Source organism: Protopterus annectens, chromosome 8.part0 (genome assembly GCF_019279795.1).
Source record: "Protopterus annectens isolate FY-2018-M chromosome 8.part0, PAN1.0, whole genome shotgun sequence".
NCBI classification, from domain to species: domain Eukaryota; kingdom Metazoa; phylum Chordata; order Ceratodontiformes; family Protopteridae; genus Protopterus; species Protopterus annectens.
Window position 1 is genome coordinate 312840824 of NC_056741.1, and position 20564 is coordinate 312861387.

Genomic DNA, 20564 nt, shown 5'->3' on the forward strand with positions numbered 1-20564 from the left:
GAGACCATCTCCACCAAGAGACTGATCACCAGCGGAGTACCCCAGGGCTCCATTCTAGACCTGCACCTTTTTGGTATCTATTTCTCAGAAGTCAAGGCTGACATATAAGGCCTCTGGCTCACCAAGTTCACAGATGACTGTATATTGGGAGCAATTATAGATGCCCCCCCAAGACACCAACATCTTGCAAAAGAGTTTAACAAAACTGACTAGTGCCAAAGCCATGATCTAAAACTCAGTTCCAAAATGTATTATAATGCCCTTTGAGAAAACTGTCATCCCAGGTTAATTACTCCATTGATATAAGAGTCAACCCAGTAGTAATGGATCTAGGAACATATTTAGACAGCAATCTGGCCTTTGACCAACCTGTAGCTAAGTAAGAAAATCATTGTATGCCACCCAACTTATAGGTAAGGGTATGGCATCCAGGTTGAAGGAAGTTATAGTGCCATTCTACTCAACCCTTATCAGACCCATCATTGAATACAATGTCCCCTTGGCATGCATCTAACCAAACACTTGGAATAGCTGGAATGCCCACAAAAGTTTCTCACCAGGATAATTCAGGGCATGAATATCCTGTCCTATACTGATCACCTAAAGGCTTTGTCGCTGTATTCAGTATACAATTCTGTATTGTTACCTGTTCTAAAGACATAAACTTGCCTGTGATATAAATAAGACTTATTGGAGACAGAGGTATAGATCCCAGAGACTACCCCTTTTCTGGAGCAGGCTCCCCATCCATGTGAAGCAGAGTGCCTCCCTAACCCAATTCAAATGTAACTTGGACAATTGGATGGGGGACAGGAAATTCATCCTTAGTTTGGCACCTGTGTCTCTAATAGCCACATGCAGCCTGTAAATGTTTCATCTCCCAAACCCTTGCTTATTCTTATCAATGGTACCAGAACTTGTTGGTGATTTGGGATGTATGGCTAGGCTTAAAAAGACCCTAGAGGTTGTTACCCTTGTACACACCTATGAACCTATGAACTAGTCTTCTACAGGCTGCTGAGCGGCATATCTCTCAACTGTTCAGATTTTTGCAGAATGTCCAGATTTTTGCCTCATATTTTTGGTCTGTTTCTCATAAAATTGTAGCCTTCTGGCAAAAGAGTGGCAAATTGACGAGGAGTGAAGTCAGAAAACAATGACAGGCATTTGAGTTTCAAACGTCATACCCTTCAGAAAATTCATGCTAATGCAAAACCTGCCATTCTGTTAACATTCTAAGTTTGTAAGAGCAGTAATGGTCCTTATTTTTGGGCCTTTGCCCCCCCCCCCCATTATTTATTTGTCCATATTTCCTGCTCTGAGAGGTTGAGAGGTATGCTGAGAGTGGATCTTTGCTTGGCTTACATGGATTCTTCAGACCCTGCCCTGATGGATCTGTTGCACATGCACAAATCAAACAACACCAGAAATGCTTGAGCCAGGGATCTGAACTTTGCTTTTGACATAGACAGAACATGTGGGAGAGACACATATGTGTCTCAAAGGATCCTCACACTATGGAACAGGCTCCCCATCCATGTAAAACAGAGCTCATCTCTGACCCTATTCAAATGAAACATTGACTGTTGAATGTAAAGTCATAAAGTTACCCCCTGTTAGTATTATCCTAATTAACACCCTCCTACAAATCCTTAGTTACCTCCCTACTAACATGCCCCTCGTATAGACGCCCATGATACTCTAGACTCAAATGGTTTGGGGTGCGTGGCTAGGCTTGAAAGGGCCCTAGTGATTGTTAGCTTAGTATCAACCTATAAATACTGCTTTGAACAAATATGCTTTAACATCCATGGAGGTGCCCATCATTTCTTGTGCACTCTCTGTTTTGCTCATGCTTAGTCCCATTGCTACAAATCAGTCAGTTATGACACACAGCTGAAACTTAGGAGGGAAATTTTTAGGTGATACACTGGGTAGTAATTAGTGATTTAACATCACTCACATATTCCTTCATAGGTTAAGTACTAGGCAAGCTGCCCTTGTGGGCCATTTTAAGCCTAACTAATTTCTCTTTCAAAGATGAGAATCAAACTTTGTACCTTGTGTCTGTGAGGTAAACATCTTAACCATTATATCAAACCCCAACTAAATAGAGATAAGATAAATATAAACTTTTCAGTAGTTCAGCAGAGCTAGTGAAATCATTTTGTCAGTGCACTATACTGTAAAGGTACTGAAATTATGAAACATAGGGACATATGACTACTTTTTGGTGCAGATGGTTCAGATTTTCTGGAAATACACACCCAAACACTTGTCATTGTTATTCTTGCTGTTGTAGTATCACTGCCACCTGTATGTGGTGATGCCTGTGAACTTAACTTCAGAAAATGACTGCAGACTTTTTTCCTTTATTTAAATGCAGATTTAGCATGCTGCTGTATTAATACTGTTCAGTATGGTTAGTGTTACCACTTAGCAGCTGTTGGTGGGATGAGGCATAAGGTATTCTTCCTTATTGCATTACACATTATATATAAGAGATGAAGTCACATATTCACCCTCTCTGCTTTGTTCCTCACATCATACACCTCATATAAAACAGAACAACTCACTTGAAGCTCAAAACTGCCCCAAATCACATTGACCATGTTCATAATGCACTACTATATAGATGACAAAAGGCAGTTGGATGCAAAGGCTTTCTATCTCACAACACTGTTGTGTAGGTCTCCTGTGAAGTTTGAGGCATAAATCTGAATGGCTTGTTCCACCTCTCTGTGCTTGGGATATTTAGCATAAGGCAAACAGCTAAAGCATTTTATTTTTTTCACAACTTGAGGAGAGTAGCTATCAGTATGCCCACTAAGCAAATTAAAAAAAAAAAGATCTTCATTGATACACTAGTTATAGTTAATTTCACCGAGTCATAGCAGAGTTCAGAACCACAGCATGCATCTCCCATTAGCCACTCAAAATCTTCACATTTTCTGTATTCTAAACACAACTCCATACATAGACAGCCAACAAATCTGCAAAATGAGCAAGAAAAAAAAAAGACAGGAGTGCCATATTCCCTACAAGTGCCATGGTCAATACCATCAAGATGGGCCATATTACGGGGAATGAGTTGACTTAGCACCAAAATCAGACCCATTTGCCATGATCACTTTTGGTACTTAGGTGATGGCATTATTAGAATCGAATCATAAGGCTGGTGTTACGTTTCAAAGACATGGCACATTTTTGCTTTATGTAGTGGAAGTGGGTCTTGAAGTAACTCAAGGAATCTGCTCCCCTAAATAGCCAGTTTTGGTAGTGTGGACTTGTGGCCTCCTCTAGGCATCACCCCTACTGTATGCACCTGAACCTTCTTCCCCTTGAGAGAGAGCAGCCTTCTGGGTACTTAAGTGCTGCACCCCTACCCCAAGCTGGCCATACTGAATCTTGGCTTTGTTTTATAATTTTTTCCTATGTGTTTGCAAGCTGGCCTTCAGAAATTTTGATCTGATACATGACTGAGTCAGAGACTTACATTGGATGTATACTAAGCTTTATAATGCATTTTCTCTGTTGTCAGATGTATGACTTTGAGCTAGTTTACTCTTACAACAAACACCACATTGATCCCAGAAAAAGCTTTATCAGTCAAATTATTGCATATATCTAAGCTTGCAGGAATGATGTACTTGAGTAACTTTCATAAAAGGGTCAAGCCATATAAAAAATATCATGCTTATTTATCTTTCTGTCATTTTACATCTCAGTACAAGCTATTGTATGCAGTTATCAGATGGAGTAGTTCAGCATGCACTAGTCTCCAAGATTCTCCACCTGCAGTTGTACACGTACCTCTTGATGTCTTTGAAGCATTCTAGAGAATCCTATTGATGTTGGTCTAAAAAAACAGAAATACAATTCTGACTGCTGTGTGTACTGCACTCACCCAGCTGTTTTCTTTTCTAATAGTAGGGACCACAAGAGCCTTATCCAAAAAAGAATAAACAAAGGGACAGACATGACATAGTGGTCAAGATCTTTGCCACCTATGGACAAGGTTCAGTCCTGACATCCAGCCAATGCCTATACTGAGTTTGCATGTTCTCCCTGTGTTTTTATGATGTTACTCCCACTTCCAAAAAAAAAATATGCTGAATGCTTCCACCATTAACTCAACCACTTTGGGCATCAGCTGTGGTGACAGTATCCACTAGATATGAGAAAACAGATCACAGACTGAGTGTCACGTCAACGCTAGTCACTTGACAGTGCAAACATTGGCTCTAGGTGATTTGGTTGTGTTGGCTAATGTTGCCAAAATTGGGCATAGGTATTTGCCACCGATAAGTGGGTGCCTGCCATAAAGTCCAGCAGCCCTGGGTCAATAACCTACCAGTTTCCCAGTTGCCCAGCTTGGGTCACATGGGATAGCTGTGTTGAGTGACAGCTGACTGTAAAACCAATCGACCTGCCAAACATGAACTAAGGATTGCTATACTCAGTATATAGGTTTGCTGGTAGGCTAGAGCTTGGAAGTGAATGACATAATGGTAAGCAGGAGGCTGGACATTCTCTGTATTCAGGAGACAAGTTGGAAGGGCAGTGTTGGCTTAATATCCAGAGTGTACTACTTGGGAGAAGGACAAACTAGAAATGATGTGGGTATTCAAAAGAAAGTGATGGATGTCATCAGAATTAGGGACAGTCTCATGGCTATCAGACTTCGGTGGAAGAATAGAGCAGTATTCATAATCGCAGCCTATCCTGAAAGCAGGGTTTTGAGAGTGAGGAAAAGTGTGTGTTCAGACAGTTGTTTCAGGACCTGATAGATAAAGGAAGATGACATGAATTTTTGTTGAAAATGGGGATCTTTATGCACGTATGGGAACAGACAGAGCATGTTATGAGAACTGCCTGGATTCACATGGGTGGAGCAATTGGAATAATGAAGAAAAGGGTATTCTAGACTTCTGTCTGGCAAATGGTTTTATGGTGGCCAACACATGGTTCAGAAAGAGAGATAATCACAAGATCACATGCAAGAGTGGCCAACATGCAATTCAGTTGGATTTCCTCTTAGTAAGGAAAAGCATTGGGGTAGAATCTGTGGTTTCAAAGTCATCCCCGATGAAACACTTGGCCCACAGCATTAACAACTAGTTGCCACAATCAGTTGTAAGCAGTGGTTAGAGAAGTCTCTGAGGTCAACAAAGAGTAGGCTGAATACCTGGAAACTGACAGGAGAGAAAGCACAAAAGTTCAAGAAAATATTCAGGGCGCTAGCAACTCAGGAAGAAAAAGAAATAGGAGAAGCTGAAGATGACCGGCAGTGCCTCAAAAAAGCATGTGTGAGGACTACAAAACAGATATGCGATTGAGCCAGGTATGGGAATAAGGTACATAAGGAAAGCTGGTGGTAGAATGCAGAAGTCCAGGATGTCATCAAAAGAAAGAAGAAATGCAAGGAAAAAGTGGAAGATAGAAAAGTTAGCTAAGAAGGAATAACTGGGTGGCTAACAAAAAGGCAAAGATAGCAGTTGGAAAGAACAAGGCATCAGAAGCACTCTACTATTTTCTGGAAGGTTACTCAGCAGAAGGCATAAAGAAAATCTATCAGGTTCCAAGGCAAAGACAAAGATAAAGAAGACAGTCATCAGGCATCATTCACAAGGGATGCCAGCAGCAACATACTCACCAATCCACAGGACATCAAAAACAGATGGAAGGAATACTACTAGCAGCTTCTGAATGAAGAAAACCCCACAGGAGCTGTACTGCCCCAGGCACTGCCTATGTTGTAAGAGGAGGAGCCCATCCTAGAAGACGTAAGAACAGCACTAAGGAAAATGAAGTCAGGGAAAGCAGCAGGCTCAGATGAGGTCACAGCAGATATGCTTAAGATGTTGGACGAGTCAGGGGAGAAATAGCTCCCGAGGTTACTCATAGCAGTGTGGAGAGAAAGGTGTTTCCCAGATGACTGGAGAATAAGCATATTAGTGCCAGTGTACAAGAACAAAGGGGGTATTCACAACTGTGGGCAGTATAGAGGTATCAAACTCCTGTCACACTGCATGAAAGTTCTGGAGAAGGTGATTGATAAACAAATATGAAGAGTAGTAGAAAAGTAAGATGGGAGATGAGCAGTTCAGATTCAGATCCGGATGTAGCACAACTGACACAATGTTTGCAGTGAGACAGATAGTTGAGAAGAAGCTAGAGATGAGGAAAAAGTCCCACTGGGCATTCTTAAACTTGGAAAAAGCATATGACAAGGTCCCAGGATAGCTGAGTTGGACAGTCCTGCAATGGTTCGAAGTCCCGGAAGCCTTGGTAGATTTACTGCAGTCTATGTACAACAACCCAATGACACAAATATGAACAGTGTCTTGACTCATAGAAGGATTCCAAGTGGGAGTGGGTGTGCATTAGGGTTCACCTCTAAATCCATTGCTGTTCATACTGGTAATGAAATACATTAGTAAACAAATTGGGGGGAGGGCAGATCAACAAAGCTGCTCAATGCAGAAGATGTGGCATTACATGTAGACTTTGAACAAGAACATTAGCAAATGACAGGAGGATGGAATGCAAAGCTGACGCCATACAGGATGAAACTGAGTACAGATAAGACACTTGTAATAGCAGCAAATGGGGGCAGAAAAAGAAAATACTGAGAACTAAGACAGAAGGGAAAATAGTGGAACAGATTAACAGCCTCAAGTACCTGGAAAGGGTGATTGAGGAGAAGGGAAATCTGAATGATGAGGTAAAAGCTAGAATCAGAGGGATTGCAGTCGTCTTTCACAGAGTGTCAGGGTATTTTATAAAAGAAAAATCCCAAAGAAGTTGAAAAGTAAGGCGTATAAATCAGTGGTGGGACCGGTACTACTGTATGGTACAGAAACCTTGGCAATGAAGGAAGAACAATTGAGGAAGTTAGAGATGATAGAGTTGAAGTTCCTGAGATGGGTGGTAGGATGCATACTGTGAGACAAATGAAAAAATGAGGACATCAGGGCAGAAGCTCAAGTAACTCCAGTTGCAGAGAAGGTCAAAAGGAAAAGAGATGATGGTGGTTTGGGTACGTGTGCAGGAAAGCACATGACTATCTGGTGAAGAAGATTTGGGACAGACAGGAAGAAGGCAAGAGGAACTAAGGGTGTCCAGCAAAGAGCTGTGTGAGAGACCACCTGTGACAGTCAGGCATGACTGTCATAGAAGTTAGGAAAGTAGAACTGAATCAAGAGAGATGGCAACAGTTGACACGACACCCTGACCCGCATGTAGAAAATGGGAAAAAGGGCTTGATGGTGGTGGTAGTGATGACTAGAGCCTTAGCCACTTGTCAAAGCATAGGTGCTTCAAGAATAGTACGTATAGCCTTTTGCACATTCAGATGTGATCCTCTTATCAAGGTATTCATTGGCCTGTACTGGTTGGATCCAAGGCTCAGTAGTCCCTAACCATAATGATACAAACTGAAAAAGTTAAGGGCGTTCACTGATAATTTCAGAATATGACATTATGACAGTTGCCATCAGCCTCCTGCTGCCAGTGTCATGGCTGACATTGATTCGTAGTTTGGCCATTCATTCCCATTTTTATTCAATTAATGCTTGCAAGTATAGCTGAACCATCTTTTTATGCTGTCTTGTGTGCCATCAGACTGTGTTTTTTAAGTTATATTATCATTTTTTTCTTATGATTGGCACTTAGCACAGAGGGTTAAGACTGTGAGCTGTAGTTCCTATGGTATAGGGTTTGATTTCCTCAGCCCTCCTTTGCCTACTGTTTGAGCTTGAGCAAATCACTTAACTAGATAATGCCTAGGGGTAACTGGAAATTTGGATTAGGCTCATCAAGAGTCCCCTGGGCTGAAAGCCTAGTAATTGCCTATTGAGCCTTGTAGCTCTGCTCTTACTCCTAGGGTAGGAAGGTAATTCCATAACTGGACTGGAAGTGGCTGTGCTTTCATCAAAGGTAAATGTGGAGTCTAGCATGGTATGTATGCATGTGCCTGTGGCAAATACTGATAATCTCGAGTGTGTTGTGAATGCCTTAGTGTCATGGAGTTCAAATCCAGTAAGGGTACTGTTTGCATGAACATACTGATAGAGGGTTGGGGTTGGCTGATGGGTAAGGTGTTTACCCCAGAGATACACAGTACAGGGTTTGATTCTCACTTTTGGTCACTGTCTGGTTACTGGCTAGGCTTGCAATAGTCTACAGACTGATCACCTAGTAGTTCCCTTTTCAGCTGTACTAGCCATCTGGCTGTCTGATCAACTATCTGGTTATTTTATTTCCACAAACCCCAATGACCTATCACTACCATCAACCCACAGGAAAGGCTAAAAAGGCAATACTATCCTGTTGTTGCATGTGGAAGAACAGAAGACAAAGTGAACACTTGTATTACTTCTGATACTGCAAATGTCATTTTATTTTGTACCATAACACATTATGAATTGTACTGAAATATATGCAGTTCCCACAGTTTCCCTCCATTCTTGTCTTACAACTTTGCAGAGGTTGCTTAGATTAAGATGGCTGCTAAGCTTTTTGTACCCTTTTTGATCTGTAATGGCAGCCCTTCAACTGTCTTCATCATTGAGCAATTTTCTATGAATCCATTTATAGCTACTGGAGCAAGAAACCAGCACTTCTGTGACTAAAAATGTTTTTTTTTTTTTTTTTTTATAAACAAGAAACGTCTTTATTGAATTATCACTTATGACATAGGCAATCATACGTCTATATATAAATTAAATCAAACCATATTGACATGTTTTCATTTGGAAACATCATACAGCACAAATTATCTACTATAAATATTGTGGGAAGAAATATCCAGGAATTGTTATGGTTAGGCTTGCATAGAGGCCCTAGGGCCGATAGCCTAGTACCAACCTATGAACCTATAAATTTAATGTCAGTCGAACACTACATAGCTCATTCAATTCCTGCTTTCCCTTAAAAGTCATTCCTCCCCCAAAACATTATTCAGCACGTATTGTTCCCACAATTACCATTTTTTTCTATGTTTTGCTCCTACCCTTTTCTAAGGATCCAATTTATTAGCACCTTTCTCTCTCATACTATATTCACTATTTCTAATATGGTTGATTTAGACTTTGATTTTCATTTTCTAGTAATTGCTTTTTATGGCAGCCACCAAAATTAAACTTTGCAAAGCCTTACTGTGTCTAAGCAATTCTCATTCTGTATTACAGTTCAAAAAATAATTTCCTTAGTTACACCTGTTTGCTCACTTAATATTTCTGACAGGACCATAAAACTTTAGGAAACTGAAACTTTTCTTGGTACACAAGTCAGTTTCCAGCTTTTGTGTTTAATTTGGCAGATGTCAATTTATAGTTCTTACACAAGCTAAGCTGATGTTTACTGCTTTGTAAAACCCTCTTCTCTTATTCAATAGCATGTAAATAAATAATGAGGCAAAAGTTGATGTTATAGAACATATATTTAGCTGCATAATCTATCTGCATGCTTCTGCCAACCAGAGAATGCCATTTGACATTCCAGTGTTCCCAGGTTGCCCTTGAAAAACATTTTGTAGACCTACTCGGTTATCAGTGTAGAATAAAATATCACCATTAGTTTGTATTTTTGCCCCTCCTCCTGTTGTTTACCTTGCTTAGATCACATTCCTAGTCAAATCTTAGAACAAATGTGATTATTTCATATTGTACTGGACATCTTGCACCTAAAAATATGAGCCCTGAGTAGAGTCTGTTCACTTAGTTAACAAAACCAAAATATAATGTTGTAGTGCTATTGCTGTCAGCAAGCTCCCTACATGGACGTCTTAATGCTATGCTTACATTATCTCACTCATGTAATTTATTTTATGCTAGAACAAATACTGTGAGTTGCTGTTTTGTTGACGCTGCACTGAGGAGAAGAAAAATATTTTAGAAGAGCTATTGAAGGTTAGATGTTGTAGCCTGCAGATTTTACTTGTAAGCTTCAAGCAAAGATTACCGCACATTAGTACACATTCATTACCAGAGCTTCAAAGGAGGCTGTTTGGCTGAGCTCAGTATAGTCCCAAATTACATGCATTGTGTTATGGCTCTTGGGGACAATTGCTGAATAGAAAGAGACCTGTAACCTGTACCTTGTGCAGCTTAAAACAGGAGTGAAGAAAACGGAGAAATCTCACTATACATTGCTTTGTCATTTGTAATTTGTTTATTTAAGGCTCGAGCAAGTGAGCTCTCTACAGAAGTCGGTACCCTTCTATCCCTGCAATGCATCTTTAGTGTTTTCTCATACATCACATTTATACTGCACTTCCAAAGTTCTTTCAAGGTGGCAGCATTCAGTTAACACTCAAAAACACCACTATAATCCTCCCATTCCTGAAATGGACTATTCCAGTGACTCATGGATGCACAGCCTTATGGGAGATGTAGTCCATGGCCTTTTTTTTTTTTTTAAATACTCCATTTTGCCTTGCTTAACGGTACAGTGTGATGCTGGATCAGACCTCTCAACTGTCCCTGATTTAGACTCCGATTTTAGGTCTGTCCCTCTTAATCCCTCTTAAAACTAGTGACTGCTGAAGAAAAGGGGTGAATTGCCCTTAATAAATAATGATAGTAATTCACATTCTGTTATTCTGCAAATGTTTCAAGTTAATAGTACAAATATTAAAAAAATATCCCTGATTGTCCCTTATTATTTGAAGATTTGTCCCTGATTCTGTTGAGATTTTTCTCTGATCGGTTGAGAGCTATGTGCTGGATTAGAATGGAGCATTTGTACTTCAGTTGTTTATGAAAGCGGTGACTTGCTGCCTGTGTCAGAACATAAATTACAAATGTCAGATTTTTCATAGTATGTATGCATTTTTATTTTAAATGCATTATTTTCAAAAAATATGTTCATTCATAGGATGACATATAAATTCATAGGTGATTACTAGGCTAATGGCACAAGAGCCTTTACAAGCCTAACCAGTAATACCCAGGATATGACAGTATTATAATCTTAATTCCCAGATATTGGATGGGGTTTTATCAGAATAGTGGATATTTGAGTTTCAGAGTCCTGAGTCATTTTTCAGACTGCCTCTGTCCATAAAGTACATGGGCAGTACCCCAGGAGTGAATTTACGGTTCTCCATCCATTTATCCAAATTCTTTTTGAAGAGAGTGAGGGATAAGCTTTGTTTTATGAAGATGGAAAGTTTATTCCACATAAGAGGTAGCCTTTGGGATAAGAACCTGTATCTACAGCAGGTTCTGTTAAAGTCACAAATAAAATTCAGGTCCATGGAATGGGTAACCCTTGTATAATTTTTCTTGTGAATATGTAAAAGTTTCATCAGGGCTGGACCAGAGAATGCCTTGTAGGTTAGGCATAATTCACCTCTCAATAAATGATATTAGATGGAGTACAGGGGTAAGGCTTTTAGCTGAACTGCAGAAGACATTCTTGCGCTTTGTATTTTTTTAGTGAGAAACCTCTGGGGCTGTTCCAATTGGTGTCAGTGCCTGGTTAGGTAAATGCAGAAGGGAGCACTGTAATCGATTTATGGGCCAGATGAGAGCTGAGTACAATGGCACTATGACAGCATTTGATCTTGTTGTCATGCCTTTACGTATAAGTTCAGCCACACAAAAGGATTTCCTCACTACCATAGCTATGTAGTGGTCAAAGTTGATGTTGCTATATATCTATTTTCCTAGACTTCTCACCACTGGGTCTACTTTTAGGGGTGTGCTATCAATATTATAATTAGCAGGGATATCTGATTTACCGAAGGGTATGATTACGCATTTTTTAGCATTTAGTCTCAAACCATGGTTTTGGCTCCAGTCATTTGTCATTTGTAAGCCTGTTTGTAGGACGTCAACATCATTTTGGTATTCAATGATTGCTCCCAGCTTACAGTCAATGGTGAACTTGGTGAGCCAGAGGCCCCCAACATTGGCCTTCACTTCAGAGAAGTATATACCAAACAGGAGGGGTCCCAAAACTGAGCCCTGTGGGACACCATTGGTAACAGGTTTCTTATTGGTGGTGGATTCACCTATCCAGATAACATGTGCCCTGTCAGTGAGCCAGTTTGCTATCTATCTGATGATGTAGGGGTTTATTCCTAACTCAGTATGTTTATCTATGATCCCCGAGTGGGGAATTGTATTGAAAGCTTTGGCCAGGTGTAGATAGATGGTGTGTATTGTTTTTACCCTCATCTATAGCCCTGGTGACTTTCTGTAAGAACTAAACCGGATTGAGACGGCACAACCTCCCTTTGACAAAGCCAGATTAGGTCTGGTCCACTGTTTGGAGAGTTCGTATGTCATTATTGATCAGGTCCACCGTAATTCTTACCATAGCCTTGCAGATAAGACTGGTTCAGCTTATGGGTCTGTAGTTCCTTCGGTCATTTGATGAGCCCCCCTTGTGCAGGGGGATGACTGTTGCAGACCTACATTCCTCTGGGACAAAGCCCATCTGGAGGCTTTGGTTAAAGAGAGTTTCTAGAGGCCCTGATAGATTCTGTTTTAAGTGATTTAAGCAACATCCTGGCATGTTGTCAGGGCCCATGGAGGCTGTGTTTTTGTCTTTAGCGAGTGCAGTAAGGACCTGTTCCCTCGTAATGACCAGTAGTGAGATGGTTGTGGGTATTTCTCTGGGTGTCTTAAAAGGTAATGGGGGGAGAAGTTTGAATTGAACTTGTCGGTCAGCAGGTTTGCTATAATTTTAGGCTGGGTGTAAGTGATATCATTCATGAATGTCACTCATATTACCTTTGCAAACTCTGATAACTGCAAAAGGCAGGATTCCACACTGAACAGAATTTAGAAGCATACAGCATCAGTATTAAAAAAAATACTCATTCTTTGGATGAGACATTAAATCAAGTTCCCATCTGCTTGAGTTGATGGTAGCTCAGGTGGATATAAAAGATCCCATGGATCCTATTGAAAAGAGCAGGGGAAGCTCCCCAATGCCCTGGCTAAATTTCCTCAGAAGAAGAAATACTGTGTCTGAAACTAGGCCACTCTTGGACGCCGGAACCATAGAGCGAGGGGGAGCCAGAGCCCCCCACTTTTTACTGTTGCAAGCATTCTTTTAAATTTCTTTTCTTTCATGCTGCGAGCATGGAAACAGAGGGTTTGCTGCGCTGACATCAGTTCCGGCTGTTTGAGTGAAACAGCTGCGAGCGTGGAAACAGAGGGTTTGCTTTCCTGAGCTGCAGAGCTGTTGAACTCTGTCTTATTTCTGTGCAGAACGGAGGAGTTTCTGCTGGAAGTTAGCAAACATTACATTTTCAAACATTTTTCAGAATGAACATTCTTACTGCTCTTCCCTTGTGGTAACATATCAAAGTTTGTGTTTCTTTTTAGTCTAATGTTGTGCTGCTGTGAGACCTACATGGTGGTTTTAAACTGTTGAAAGCACATTGTCGCACTAAAAGGTCCATTTATGTTTTAAAGTAGGCAGGTCCGTTTAGGTTTTAAAGCAGGTCTCTGCAGGTCCGTTTATATTTTATTAAAGCAGCTCCGTTTGTTTTATTAAAGCAGGTCCATTTATGTTTTTTAAAGCACGTGTGTGTGTGTGTGTGTGTGTGTGTGTGTGTGTGTGTGTGTGTGTGTGTGTGTGTGTGTGTGTGTGTGTGTGTGTGTGTGTGTGTGTGTGTGTGTGTGTGTGTGTGTGTGTGTGTGTGTGTGTGTGTGTGTGTGTGTGTGTGTGTGTGTGTGTGTGTGTGTGTGTGTGTGTGTGTGTGTGTATGTGTGTGTGTGTGTGATGCCCCAGTTACATATAAATGGTGGTTAGGATTGCCCAGGCTTAAGCCTTAGGTACAAGTACCTGCATTCTCTATCCACACCACCACAGAATCCATAGATTTATACTGTCTAGATTTTCACATACATTAGTCTGTTCCTCTTAAAATTTATGGTTTTGTGTCAATTCACTAAATAATAATAGCCCTTTAAGTTTCAGTCTTCCTATCTTTTATGGTAGCACAAAACACTATTTCAGCAACTTTCTAAGATTATAAAAGCAATATTTAAAATGTGTCCCTGGCTTGAGGTCTTTGCCCCCCCCCCCCAAATAAAATTTTCCTTTTTCCAGATTTCTTCTGTTGTGAAATTGTGAGATTTAGTTGTGTCAAGTGGATGGTGTAGTGGTACTGTTGTTACCTCACAGCAAGAGGTTCTCTGGTTTGATTCTTGGCTGGGGTGCCTTTTGTGCAGAGTCTGTATGTCCTCCCTGTGTTTGTGTGGGTTTACTTCCATGTTATAAAGACATGCATCTGGAGCATTTCTCCCTGAGCCTCTGCTGAAAATTGGCCTTGTTCCACGTCAGACTTTCCTGGTAAACAAATGTTAAATAAAAAAATTTTTCAAGGAGTTGAGAGCTTCAGGGGAAGCAAAGTTTAGTGCTGCTTATTCCAAGTCAGTTTGCATTGTTAGTAGCACAACAGGTAGTACCCTTATTTTAGATACAGAAGGCTATGGGTTCTACTCCCAGTGTTTCTTAGCAGCAACCTGTTCATTAGTTAGAAATCCCTTTAATGTGGAATTATTTAGATGACTTACTTCTGCAGAAATGTATATTTACTGATATTGTTGGATTGTAATGACAGACATTTGAGTGGCCTTTTATAGTTGAACATTTCTGAAGTGGGTAATTTTGTCATTATTGGTTCATACATTTTGTTTCATTGTTTACTAGAAGACTGTTCAAAACTACAAATTTAAAACACGTTGTGGGCAGGATTTGTTTAGTAATTACTGTCCCGATACTAGCAGGACAGCCAAGTTTCCCTGAACTGCTAGTTAGTAATGGTAATCTTAGTTTTGTAAACTTGAGTCTTGACTGTTTAGTGTGGTGGGTCCATTGTCTGAAGGTCTAGTTTTTGGTCTCGTTGATTAGGAAGGTACCTCGTGTGAAACAACTGGTGCTGTATTATACAAGGAATATAATTTACTGCACTCAGGAAGGTGAATCAAAGAATGCATACATGTATGTATGGCCCTAAAAATGTGTTTGAAAACAACCCAGAGGAAAGTATGAAAGGCTTATAATCATGGGCAAATTTTAAGCTGTACTTTTATTACCAAAGCAATGGATGAAGGTAAAACAGTTCACATCACATTACCTTGACCTGGCCAAGCCGTTTGACACAATCCCCTACTCAGGTGTAGTACAAAAGATGAATCATGTAGGAGCAAACACCTGCATCACTAGCTGAATTGCCAACTTGCTCATAGGATGCAGGAGATCAAAATAGTGGAACAGACCATTCACCAATGGAATCCTCCAGGGTTTGGTGCTGAGACTTCTTCTGTTTGGCATATACATCTCAAAAGTAAAAGTAAATGCCAAAGGGCTTTGGCCAGCTAAGTCTGAGATGTCTGCAAGCTAGGAGCAGTTATTGAATCCCCAAATGACTTAACCATCCTACAGGAAGGTTTGTCCCAAATAATAACTGGTGTCAAAATCATGACAATGCCCTCTGAGAACTGACCCAGTTGTTTGGCATTTGGGAACTTGTGTGTACAGTGGCCTTACTTTTGACCAACATGTGCCCAGAGTTGTAAGAAAGCTGTTCTATATTGCATAGCTTATAAACAAATTGTGACTAGATCTAGAGATGTTGTTGTCCCCCTTTACAAAGCTCTCATTAGGTCAAAAATGTTGTATAATGCCCACTTTGGCATGTATCTGCCCAGCCCCATGAAATAATTGGAATGCCTTCAGAGATACCTTAATAAAAGGATACAAGTCCTAAACAATATGTCTTGCATGGACCACTTCAAAAATTTATTCCTATACTCAGTATCCTACAGAGTGCTTAGAGGTGACATGCCTGGCATACAAGGCATCCTCTGACCTAATACAGATGGACCTACTGAACATCAGCAAGTCAAATGGCATCAGACATACTCTGTCCAGTTATCTAAACTGAATGTTGTGGAGAGATGGATATATATCACAGAAGCTACCACTGTTCCAGAACAAATTATCCATAAAAAACAAAACAAAGCTCATCCTTCCATATTCAAATGCAATTTAGATCTAAGGATGGGTAATAGAAAATGTACTCCAGGATTGCCCCTCATGCCACTAATGGATACAGGCAGTTCCTAAATGCTGCATCCCTTACATGGGTCCCCTCAAATTATCTATGGTATGATCACAGTTATTCTCACTAGGGCTAATATACAATTATCAGCCATGGGATATGTAACACCAATCAGAAAATGTTAATTCAAGCAACAAAAGGGAATTGGCAAAGCTTAAAATGTCCTCCAAGTGAACATATGTTGTGGTAGTAAATAGTTATAAAAAATTGCCCTTTTTAATCGCAAAGTGCCCCTCTCACCTATGAGGCCACTAGACTAGTGGGATTAACCTGGTCAACAAATGATAAATAAATACTTACATACATAATAAGGGTATGATTCTGTATAATCATTAATTACTATTAAAAGTAGCTCTTAATTACATCACAGTTAATTCCATTTGTTGGTCCCATTTCAGCCATAACCCAGGCTAGAAGGGTAAGGATATGTATAATCCATATGGACATTATAAAGTTGGCAATCTCCCAGGATATTATTATTGCTATTGTTATTCACTTTTTTATTATTATTATTGTCATCATCATTAATTTATATATTTATTTTTGTGGCAACCAGAGTATTTTAAATTAAATTTATTTATTAACTAGCAGTGGTAACTGAGGTACATTGTCTGGCTAAGCAATTTGCTTAGAATAATGCAGTAGACAAAGGGATATTGATGGAAGCAATACTTGGAGAAAAGCCACAAAGACCACACAGACTCTCCACAGACAGTGGCATGTAGACAGAATTGAATACCAGATCCTGGCACTGTGAGACAGAAATCTTAACCACTGAGTTACTGCACCAATCACTCCTATGTTATTTGCTAACAGTTAAGTCTGCTAGGCAAAAACACTTGCAAGCAAACTAATACTGCTGTCTCCTTAAATGACTTGCTTAAAATTGCACAGTTTTCAACAAAAATTTGTTTGTTTGTTACCAGCCCTGACGCACAACCTTCAACGAAGGTACGCCCATTCACGCACGTCTCCATGCAGAAGACACTCTAGCTGAGAATCGAACCGGACATCAACAAAAATGAGGGAATAAAAGTCAGGGCTATAGAATGAAGCTTATTAATAGGTCATAGCTGTAATTCTCTGAGTTGTTGATATATATCTGATCACTTGTCACACGTTTGGGAGATGAAACATTTAGATACAACAGTGATTTATAAATTTTAGTGGACTTTTATTAGAATGATCCTTACTCAAGTTATTTAATTTATTTGTAGATTTAAGGGGACACAACTCAAGAGAAGCCTGTTTTCAACCATCTAACTGAAACCATATCCCCCCAACCTGAGGAAAATTGCAGTCTACAAACAATTAGGGGAAAGAAACCAACTTAACCAGATCCATGCTGTCAGAATATACTGAAAGATACAATCCAGTTAGAGGAGTTTGTAATGAATCTCTAAACAGAAAATTCTAATATAGAAAATGAAAATACGTAGTATTCAAAGCTGCATTGCAAGTTTCTTTGGGTGTAAAATGGATGTTACATGTGCATTGATGCATTCGCATCATTTAGTGTTTTCCATTGCATAACAGCTATTAAAAGGTGCATTTTGGACACTAAAATTGAAATGTTTCTACATAAAGAGGTGCTAAATGTCAGTAAGTAGGCTTTTCTTCTGCAATTTGACTAATTCTTAGAGCATATTCAAGGGAAAGCCACTGAATCACAGTAAAGCGGTTCTTAACTTTTCTAATGCACTTGGACTCAGTTATGGAATGTTATTTCAATAGCGGTAAACAACTGAAGCTGTAGCATTTAAAGGAGAAACAGTGTTGTATCTTGTGTAGCAGATCCCATACGTATCTTTTGCTATAGTCAGCCGAGGAGCCCCTTGTCCTGCAGCCCCCCCCTTGTATTTCACTTTCTATCAGTGATGGAAGAGCTGACAACATGCAGCAATCTTGTATATTTTAGTGTTTGTGGAGATGTTTCAGTGTAGGAGTAAAGTTTTTCTTAATTGTGCATGAGACTGTTAGCATCTTGCGTTGGGTGACAGCTGTTTCATTAAAGCGTTTGCTGTTAAGTACTGAACATTCTCACCTTAGCGTTTCTTAATTCAGTTATTGCTTTTTTGTAGCTACTATGTAAATGTGGTAACCATTTTTGACATTTCAACAGTTTGGTTTAATCGACAGTTAAGTTGCTAAGCAAGTTACTCCAATGGATATTTCTTCTGTAAACTGCATTATTATTATTGCTGTTGTTGTTGTTATTAAAGTTTAACTGGGTAGTAGAATGATTTAAAATAGACTCTTTTCAGCCAGAGCCCAGGAGTGTTGCAGGTTAATGGCAAGAAGAGGAAGTTTATACTAAGAATAGCTAGAAAAACTTAAAGATTCCTTATATATCTATGAATCAAGTCATAAAAGAAAATTGTAGATGGCAAGTTGACATTTTTTCTGTCTTTAAACCATATGGAATAAATTAACTGATGTAATTCAATTAAATTATATAGCTGATGGACAGTTCACATACAGCTCAAGGGTGACTAACATTCCTCTCAGGAGTCCCTGATTTTGTCTCATATTTTTGTCCCATCCCTCATAAAATTGTGTTGATTTTGTTGATGTGATATATCGCTGAGGAGTAGTCCTTCAGTGGTGACAGACATTAAAGTACCATAATTTTTATTGTTCAGAAAATTCACGTTAATGCAAACCCTGCTGTTATTAACATTTTAAGTAGTCAGTATGCTGCTGAATGATACCACTGTGAAAACCATCCATTACCAAGGTGGCTTTATATCTACCAGAATCGAATTACAGAACTAAAGTGGATCTTGGGTAAACAAATTAAGACTGCTACAAACAGAATCACACTCACAAAAAAACAGCTAAATAAATACCTGTATAATTCAGAGTTTGGTTTGCTAAAGAGTAATATCTTACAGAAAACTAATTACCGATATGCTTTGTAAATATTGTACATGTTGCAGATTGTATCTTTGATACTGAGTTATATTCCTGTTTACATGTTTTACTCTGTGACATGATTTACCTCCATTTTTTTATGTATTTTTCTTTAGGGTTGAGAAATCAGTTAATATTGCTCTTCTACTCTGGTTAACAAATTTAAATAACTCCGTTAAATTGTTTTGTTTTTGTCATACAGGAACAAGAGAATGTAAATGTTGTGTAATCTTCTCATAGCAGAGAAAATGCTTACAGATACAGTCACAGTTTCTTCATGGCATTTCATATAGGCTTCTTCCCCCATGTCCTCCTAGAGCCATAGTCTGCCTCCACCAGCTGTGTTCTGTGTATGGCCTTGTTACAAAAGTTGAGTTGTTCAAAAAAGTGTGCTTCATTGTTTTAACAACCTTTAAAAATGCACATGTATGAAATGGGAGGGTGGGTCCTGTTGGTTAACACTGACACCATACTAACTGTGATGTACAGGAAGGGAAATGGCTTATAACTGATACATACCTTTTGCCTGAATTTCTGTTAGTGAAGTGTTTACACATCTGTAAGCGTGTGCTAAAGAAATGTACATTTCAGTAATTCGCCATTTAGATCAGCAGTGAAATATGTAGGGCTGCTGTGAAGTGTGTGTTACATTCCCACAGCTGCATTGCCCCATTACTACAGACCGTAGACATGAGATCTGAAAAGGTTATGAGTAAAAAAACAAATGTGTAATAATTTTAATGAGACATGCAAATTATGAGACAGAAATAGGGAGGAGCAGCGTTTTATGAAGAGATCTGTGTCGACACTGTCAAAAACAATTTCTCAAAGGCTTAAATTATAAAATACAATAACAATAAAACTATAAAGGCGATCATAAAAAAAACAATTGGAGTATATTCAAAATGGATAATGAGATTTTCAGGATGGTGGGAGAGACCCCCAGTTTTGTTTTCAAAACAGGTGTGAATCTTAAAAAACTTTTAGAAAACTACAAGTCGGTACATTACAACAAAAACCAACAACGAAGGTTCAAGGAACTCAACACTAGAAGAAAGACAGCACCAAAAACTGTTCCCAGAACAAACCACGATCCACGAATATGTCACAAAGAACTTCTTTTATTGAAATACAAAACGATGGTTGAGCGCTTTCATCTACCCAATGTAGATTTCATCAGAACACTGAATATATCAAACCTTGTCTCTTAAATACTTTAAAATTCCCGCCTAAAACACCACCTGACCAATTAAACTACCATTAAGTTTTAAAGACATAAGAACATAGATTTGGTAAAACCCATATAAACAGCCTTCTAAATATTATCAGTATTAATAATGGTTAAAAAATGCCTAAAACAGCATCAAAATTCAATCATATAATAAAAATTCTCTATCGGTGGAATATGAACCATACCCCAACTCTAATAATACATACTAGATGAATGTTTCATATAAAATATGACAAATGCATGGAGTGCATAAAAGGAACAATATCAAATGTAAGATATAATCCTACAGTAAATACTAATTACATAACAAATGCAATATATAGTTAT